General features: G+C 32.7%; 1 long non-coding RNA gene across 1 annotated transcript in view; it reads left to right on the top strand.

Moving 5' to 3' along the window:
* Positions 1-4971: 4971 nt before the first annotated feature.
* Positions 4972-9771, top strand: part of LOC125056453 — a 29978-nt gene continuing 25178 nt past the window's right edge. The window contains exon 1 of the long non-coding RNA XR_007118062.1: positions 4972-5033. This is a non-coding gene — a long non-coding RNA (uncharacterized LOC125056453). The remainder of the gene's footprint in view (positions 5034-9771) is intronic.

Genomic DNA, 9771 nt, shown 5'->3' with positions numbered 1-9771 from the left:
TAAACTTATAAATTAATCGACACTCATTATTCTAGACTGAGTTTTTTTATATATAATAGGAGGCAAACGGGCAGGCTGCTCACCTGATGTTAAGTGATACCGCCGCCCATTTTAAGTTAGTTCCAAGCAAGGCCAAAACCTATATTAATCTTTAAGATTACAAATCAACTTACATTATAAAATTATACCTACTATTATCACAATCAGTCTTGTAATAACTGAAAAATAGAAAGTATTTAAAGTTCACAATAATTTAAAACATACTTTCGTATGGGAATATTTTATATGTTGATTTTTATTATTATTATTATAATAACAAACAACTTTGAATCTCTAATAATACATCTTCTCTACAATATTCTAGAGTACAATTGCGTTGGTGCAGTGCGATACAACTTCTTTCTTATTATTCACTAAATTCCGTAGTTTTCTTTAAAAAAAGGTGATTTACAAGTATTACCTTATAACCTTGCACAAACTGGATTGCGACTGTGGCCTGTCTTACATAGGGCAAACTAAACGCAATATGTCCAGCAGACTCAAAGAACACATTGCAGACATAAGACATAGACGACACACAAAATCAGCAGTCTGTGAACACATACTAGATAGGCCTAATCACTACATACGCTTTGACCAACCGAAAATACTTGCGAAAGAGAAAAGATTCTTCCCAAGATTGGTACGCGAAGCCATTGAAATCAAAAAACACCCCAATTTCAATAGAGAAGACGGCCTAAAATTGTCAAACACCTGGGATCCAATAATATCCAAATTAAAATCTCAAAAAGAAAAACAATCCGCGAAAATAGAGGACACCGTGAGCCATTTTTGCCAAAACCCTCCATCTTTTAGTCGATACCAACTCCGGGGAAATAAATACAGATAATGCAACTTTCTCTGCAGCTGTGATACTTTTTGACATTCAACATCTTTTGTCTTCAGTCACCGTGACCACGCACGCTGTAAAGCACGCGAAACGTCGGATAAATTTAAAATTATGTCAAATAGTTGTAAATTTATAATAATACATAACTTTAATCCGGTAAAAAGCGTTTTTCTTTTAATGTTATGAGTTATGTTAATCAAAGACAATACTAAGAATTTGCATATTTCATAAAACGTGGATATGCCACGTGTGAGTTTAATTAAAATAAATAACAATATAATAAAGCCTTTTATTCAGATAATACAGTAATTTAATATATGTATTTAAAAAATTATATGTCAACGCTTTAGTTTTCAAATAAAAGTTGAAAAACTATTTTTGTGTCTGTTTTTTCCACTTTTTCACTATCACTTTTTAATTTTTCACAACTATTTTTTACACCATTGCATAAATCTTTTTCTCGCACATTGAACGACACGACGTAACACTTGAATTAAATCTATTTTTAGGAATATTTGAATTCAGGGCACAATCGATTCGTGTATGTCCCGTGTATGTCCCAACCCTCAACCGCTGTATTAAAATTATATGTTAAAATCTTTAGTAATGATTTTAAGTCATTACCAAACTTTTCCTGTTCGATTAAATTTTTGGAGACATTACCTAGCTTGTACATGGCTTTTGTTCCACACACGATACCCGCGGAAATAACAATGTTACCAATTATTCTTGATGTTCTCAATATACCTACTATATAGTAACAAATTTTACTGAATGTAAAAAAAATAAGCAAATGTTGAAGGATGAAATAATAGAGGAGTCCTCGAGCAAATAAAACAGTCCTGTGTTGCTCATTCCCAAAAAGTCTGAAGGTAAAAAGTAGCGTTTAGTAGTAGACTATAGAAATCTCATTGAGTTATTGTTATCGTATGTAATAGTTGATGATAAGTTCCCACTATCTAACATCACCGACATCCATACATATTAATATAATATGAGCAGAACAAATCGAGACGTTGAAGAGTGGTAGCCATGAAACACATACCTTCAGATTCTATATTCATCGTATAACCACTCGAAACCGTAGTAGTAATCAAGGCATCTTATTTAGAACTTCTTTTATTGTTTTTCTTATTACTGTCGTTTATGCAAGTTGTGACAAACCAGGCAGTATCTTGGACGTGCCTATAATTACACAACGCAACAGGCTGAGCTATTGTGATTCACATATTATATTACTAGGCCTTAAATAAATATTATATATACACTATATTAAATAATACATTTGTTTAATTTGAGAACAGTGAAGCTAGAATTTGGAATTCCGTTTTAGTTCCGCAATCGGTTTGTACTACTACTGCTGAGGTGGTGTTCGTGGTGGTTTGGTGATTTTCAGTTTGATCAATGAGCTTAAATCTGAAACATTTGTTAGCTTTTAATATTAATTCAATTAAGTAAGAATCTTGCTATAAGTGCGCATGTGCAATAGTTGCTCATTTTACTCGTTCGGTTGTTTACGAATTCTTACGAATTGACTCGCACATCTCCCCGAAGTGGGATGGTCGAGTCGGAGTAGGGAATAGATTATAAAAGAGGTTGTGACACCCTACTACCCTAATAACTAGATCAACTAGCTCTTACACATTATACAGGTAACCTTTAATACATTGTCAATATCTATATCTAATCCATATAACAAGTAACCTACAAAAGATTTCATTATAATAATTAACAGTCAATCAGCAAATGACTTTACATACCTTAATATTACAATATTGGTTCTATTTTTTTCTTTAAATAATAATTTGCAAGTTGAGTTCTACTCAAAAAAATTAGCTTTGGAAATTCCATAGCAATATCAAGAATATTGGTCTGAGTATAATATACCAATACTTAATCTAACTTTATTCTATCAACAAAAATGTCGGTACAGTGACACTTCACATACATACAAACTCGTGACCGCATGTGACGTCCCAGTTCATGTCCGGTTGTGGTTCTCTTGTAAAAATTCCCTGTACGCCTATTAAGCCTGTACATTTTCCCATTTTGAGAGCCCTACCAACAATCGATCGACAGTATTTACTCAAAAGACTTTATTGGTCTCTGTTCTGTTTCAAGTTTCTGTCACTGGGCAAATAAGGAGTTACACAGAAAAAGGTTCAAATTATATGAAATGTATGATGAAAAGCAATATAACACTAGTGTGGAAATCAGGGAATATGTCAAATTTTTTGAACTCAAAATTTGGCGATTAAAAAGACTGGCGGAATGTTTCTTGCCAGTTCTTTTTGCCCGCTCTACGCCCTTGACTTGCGAACTGGTAGTAAATGTAAATTTACAATTAATTTAACTTCTTTCTGACAATTCATAAGTGTACTTGTTTACCTACTAGTCTAGTCGACAAGTTGAAAATGGAACAAAATAGAGATACTGCTCTTAAAATTATGTGCGATACCTCATTGGATCCGGAATGATGTCTAGAAAAATGTGCTAAAAGCGTGTATTAGCACATAAAAAATTGCAAAAGTTATACGCAATTAAAGATGAAAAAAAAATGTAATTTAGTTTTTTGCCAATATTTAATAAACTATTAATATTTAAGAAATTTCAAAAAAAGATTCTAAAAGAGGAGGAAATTTCCAATAAAAAACTTTCCAAAGAAAAACAATTTTTTAAATTTTTTGATTATCATGAATATTACTTTTATTTAAAAAATTTTTTTTTTTTTTCTAGACTTTGTTATATATGGTTGTTTTTGTTAATTTTAGAAGTTTTAGAAAAAAAATATAAAAAAGTTAAACATTTGTTTATAACAAATTGGTAAGTTAACAAACAATAGAATTGTTGATTAAAAAAATTTTTTTTCTGTTACTTTATAGAGGACTGTGAATTATGATTTTTAGAAAAAAAAAATTCTTAACTAATTATTTAAACAATAGAAAATTAAAAAAAACTATTATAAACAATTAAAAATTGTTATTAAGGAAAAATTTTTAATGTAATAAAGTTGTGTTAATTTTTTTTTTAAAAATATTGATTTAATCAATTTGTTTAAAAAAAAGTTTATCAACAAATGGCGGGAATATTTTTTTTTTGCAAATCAATAAATATCTTGTATTAATAAAAAAACGATTATATGATGATTTAGAAAAAAAAATTTTTTTAACAATATTACATGGATTTTTAAGTTTTTGTTTAAGTAAAAAAATTGTTATAAACAATGTATAAATATTTTTTTAACTTTTATGGCACGATCTTGTTAAGTATGTATGTAAGAAAGGCTCTACGAAGCGAAATATTTTTACGACCATTATTTAAACATTTTTTTTCATTTACAATTAAGACGGTCGTTCGAGAAAATTTCGTTAGTTAACAATTATTTAACTTGTTGAAAAATTAACTTTAAGTAAAATTTTCAACGGGAATAAATTAATTATAGTGTTCAGAACACACCATAATTTTTTCAAATTTAAAAAAAAATATTCAATACCTTAAATAAATTAATTAATGTGCCGTAGTCGCTTTTGACGCCACGCGCGAATCCTAAAAATTTCACCCGCAGACGCGTTTTTCAGCGTTAAATTAAGATTATAAATAATGGAGATAGAGTTCCGGGAGTTAGAGTTAGAGTTTTTTATTGGAAATTTCCTCCTCTTTCAGAATCTTTATTTGAAATTTCTTAAATATTAATAGTTTATTAAATATTGGCAAAAAACTAAATGCCATTTTTTTTTCATCTTTAATTGTCTATAACTTTTGCAATTTTTTATGTGCTAATACACACTTTTAGCATATTTTTCTAGACGTCATTCCGGATCCAATGAGGTATCGCACTGTATAATTTTAAGAGCAGTATCTCTATTTTGTTCCATTTTCAACTTGTCGACTAGACTATACATGAATAAAGATATTTTGAGTTTGAGTTTGAAAACACTATCATATTGCTAGGATGCATCGACCCAAACATCATTCATTCCGAGCAATTTTTCTAACCTTTATTTCAACAAAATCATATTTTACTAATTTTTATATGTATATAAAAATTATATACGATAGTAATTAAGTCACCCGTTTGTCAGTCAGATGATGGACGTCTCAAAGATATCCTTTATTTTACTGTTAGTAGCATGGAGCGTACAGGGTAAGTGTTTTTAATTTCTTATTAATTATATCCTTTTTTTGTTTAATTACTTATTAAGTACAGTGCCGTTTATAGTAGGCGATGCTGAAGCTCTCGCCTCTAAGACTGGAGGGCAAGAGCCCGAGACCCGAGTGGTGGGTGGCAAAGACGCACCCGAAGACCTTGTGCTACACCAAGTCGCTCTGAAAACAAAAGGCGGCTTCTGCGGTGCTGCTGTCATCTCCGACAGATGGATACTGACAGCTGCCCATTGTGTCTTAAGGTACAATAATAAAAGTGAGGGGCTGCCGTTTTTTGTCTGACCGTTTGAAATTATATTTGATAAAGTTTTCATTTTTTTCAGTCTTAAACCATCCGAATTTACCGCTGTAGTTGGTTCATTATCGAGAACGAAAGGTGGTACAATGTATGAAATAAACAAAGTCATTTCTCACAAAGAATATAACAAGCCAAATAGATTAGGCAACGATATTGCTGTTATAAGTACGAAAAAGACCATCGAATTCAATAAAAAAGTTCAGCCCCTGCCATTACCGAAATAGGATATCAAGTCTGGATTGTCGTGTATACTGAGCGGCTGGGGTAAACTTGTGAGTAAACAATTTTGCGGAGATATATAATATTTGTAGCATTGTATATTATAAAGAAATGTTTCCGGCAAACTTATGTTTTTAAATCAATTGAATTTAAAGGTTCAGCTATTGTTTTCATTTCGGTTAGAAATGTTGCGTATTATTTATTGTGATCGAAAAAGTGCAACACACTGACGCAGTATGAGACGGACGAAGATGAACATGCTAAAGAAACGGAATGCAGGTGCGACAAAAAAGCAGGAAGAAAAGGAAACTAAACACATCCTCTTACCACATGAAAGAAGTTTATATATTATAAATATTATTTATATATAAGAAGTTAATATATTGTTAGCGGACTAACGCCATCTTGTAGCAGAAACCTATATAAAGCGTGGCAACACCGGCGTTGACTCACTTTTATTTCGAGACTTCGTGCGGAACGGACTTGTTACTAACCTAACCTCAGTAGATTTTAAAAGTCTAAAGTACCTACACGTTCTAATCTTTTGTCTTAACTAATAATATTATATATGTATATTATAAATATTATTATTATATAAATTATAAAGTAACCAAAGCCCAAAAAGGTACCCCTGCCACCCCCGACTGTTGTAGAAAACGTGTTGGAATACCAATCTTTTCACGAATTAAAAAAAGTCTCTTTCGCAGTGAAAATGCTTAGAAATAGATCGGTGAAGATTTACACCAATAGTGAAGCTACCTAAAGAGGTATCACAAAACATCTTAAAGAAGACGATGCCTTATACGAAAACAAGCAGACTGCGTCAATAAGAATAATGGCAAAAAATCTGCATGCTTCTTGCAAACCTGACAAAATAGTTGAAGACCTCATTCTCCAAAGATTTAAAACTTTAGACGCACCCGTCAAATATAGCTAGGAAAACTAGAAACCGCTTAACATGTTTCATCTCTGTTTCCGCCATCAGGAAAACATAAAAAATATTTATGAAATAAAATCCCAATGGATTTTCCCGCTGCCAATGCAGCGAAATTGATGTACGGCCACTGAAATCGCCGAAATTGAGCCGAGCACACACAGAAATACTGCTCCAAGAAGCCGAGGTGTGTAAAATATAATGCAAAGCTGTAACAAGCCACGAGACGCGATACCTACAACATATATTCCTCCCTTACGAGAGTCTAATGGGAATTGGGCTGCAAGTAACATACAAAAAGTTAGGAGGTTTGCTGAACACCTAGAAGATGTATTTCAAATCTATGAAGAAGATTCACTTGACTTCGAAGAAATATCTTCAGAAGAACTAAACATCCGTCTAGTCACATCAAAAGAAGTTTTAAGTGAAATTAAATGTTTAACTAAAAAAAAGGTGCCAGGTCTTGATTTAATTACAGCATCACCCCCGTAAAGCCGTAGTTAAAATGACAACCTTTATTAATGCCTCTTTTCGACTTCAATATGTTCCCAATATGTGGACAGTTGCGAAAGTTATAATGATTCTTAAGCCAGGAAAATCACCACACGAAGTAACGTTTTACATACCAATCTCACTGTTACCTGTTATAGCAAAACTATTTGAGAAACTTTCTCAAACGTTTCAACTCTATTATTGCCAAAAAGCAGCTCATAGCGGATTATCAATTTGGTTTCAGAGAAAAACATTCTATCATAGAGCAGGTTCATAGAATTACAGAAGCAAAAAGCACTAGAAGAACAAAAAGTCAGCACCACGGTCTTTCTGGACCTCAGGCATTTGATAAAGTGTGGCACTGAGGGCTTGTTTATAGATTAATGAAACTACTGCCTCGTCAATTTTCAAATATTCTTGAGTCAGATTTAACACAAAGAATTAGGGTACGACAAGAAGATGATTATTCGGAACTGAAAGAAATATAAGCTGGGGTGCCGTTAGGGAGTGTATGTACCTCTTATACACATACGATATTCCTGAACGAGCTGAAGATAACGTTATCGCGACCTTTGCCGATGATACTGCTATCATGTTTACGGCGGCTAATGAAAAGGAAGCAATAGTAAAACTACAAAAAGAAAAAAAAATGGGGAATAAGACTAAATCAGTCTAAATCAGTTCACATAAACTTTCCAACAAAACATAAAATTACCTGCCAGTATATATTGATAACGTCAAAGTGCCGTTCCAAAATTCAGCTAAGTAGGTGTATGGCGCTGGATACCAAACTCCGATGGAAGTTCCATATTAATAAGAAGCGCGAAGAGTTGGATCTCCGTTACACTAAATTGTACTGGTCACTCGGAAGGCATTCTACGTTATCAGTGCACAACAAATTATTGATCTACAAACGAGTCTTGATACCTGTATGAACTTATGGTTGCAAGCTATGGGGCTGTTCCAGTAATAGCCCAACCAAGTAATCCAACGATTCCAATACAAAGTGCTCAGGGGAATAGTCAATCCCTTTGAAGTTAAAAATCCTTTTTAGTAAATTAGGTAAGACTTAAATTACTTATTAGTCTTAAGTTAGGCTAGATCGTAATGTTCCATGATGTCTTAGTAAAGACACATGAAAAAAATGTGAGCCGTCACGGGACGCCTGGCAGATGTGAAACATCGACATTATTTTGTAAAAGTAATATGCAGAAAAGAACAGATTGTGATAGGAACTAAATATGTCATAATGATGAAATAAAATATTACGATTTTTTTCCAGATAACGATGACTATTTATTGAATAAACATTTATTTTCATTAAATACAAAAATTTACGAATTTATTTCAAATCGTGACTACTTAATTCGTTTAATCAGTGACTTCGAAATACACACACCGTACACACTAATATTATGTAGATATACCTTAGTATAGCGTGGCAACCCGTCGCCACGGCAAGCGTCGCCACGCCAACAATTCGGTTTACAAGTGAGCCAATAGATGTTTCACATCAAAATTAAATAAAACGCAGGTTATGTGTACCGTAGTAAACAACAACGTCGAACTGAGTGAGAAGCCACACCGTACACTCTACTACACATAAAATATATATAATAGATTGGGGAAAAAGTTTCTTCGCATTTTTCAAGAAAATTTACAACATTTTTTAATATAGTTTATTTACATTAAACTGAAGTATGTAGGTACCATTTTGTTCGATAACTTTTTGCCATCTTGTAGGTAGGGATATGATCCCATTGCTATAGAAATTTTGGGGCTTCTGATCAAAATACCGCGACAATTGGTTTTGGCAGTCCTCTCGTGATGTTAACCTGACACTGCCTAAAGAATTCTAAAAATACCGATACAGGTGGAAATCTGAAGGTGCAAGGTCAGGTCTATACGTCGGATGCATTAACACCTCCCAGCCAAGCTCTCTTAATTTTTGCTGAGTGGCTAAAGATGTGTGAGGTCTAGCGTTATCTGGATGAAAAACCACACCCCTTCTGTTGATTAATTCCGGCCGCTTTCTCTCAACTCCTTGCTTTAATCTCATCAGTGTTTCGAAATGCATACCCCTTAATTCTTTTTAAACTACCTTGACCTACTTAAAAACAAAATTTTATCTTCCTATGTCCATATTAACCCGTGCCGACAAGGCTGTGAAGATTTTGAAAATCGCTGCCTTTAACACTTTTCGCCATTGAACTACATAAAATGAAATATTTATATCTTTTTTAAATAATAATAAAAACTTACGTAAGAAAATAGGTATTTATTAATTAAGTGTACATAAAATTACACATTAGCAAGGATATTTTCTTTTAACACGTTAAACGCCAATAGAAAAAAACTTTTTTGCTGTAATTTGTTTATTATGATAATATATGTATAGAAAATTAGTTTTATTAAATTCTGCCCATGGGTTACATAGTTACAGCCAAATATATAACTGAGGTCACCGGTGCACCCCATGGCGCACAAATACAGAAAATACATTTTCCGTTACCCTGCGCCGTGCCGAGCTCCATCAAGCCGGAACCCGCTTAAGAAAAAACTTGATTTTTCTAAATTTACTTTTATCTACAAACGATGCTCATAAATGTAGTATACTTTATTTTTTTGTAGTATCATTAATTGCGCCGAAAAAATAATTAATACCGCGCAAAGCAGGAAATATTACAAATAATTCGATAAAAAACTTCGAAACAGGTGCTAAATTGATTGTAGTTTATTGTAGTGACCAAAAAAAATTTTTTTTACTCCACTTTA

The sequence above is a fragment of the Pieris napi genome, chromosome 15, assembly GCF_905475465.1.
Source record: "Pieris napi chromosome 15, ilPieNapi1.2, whole genome shotgun sequence".
NCBI classification, from domain to species: domain Eukaryota; kingdom Metazoa; phylum Arthropoda; class Insecta; order Lepidoptera; family Pieridae; genus Pieris; species Pieris napi.
The sequence above is the reverse complement of the archived record's forward strand: the minus strand, read 5'-3'. Positions and strand labels throughout refer to the sequence as shown.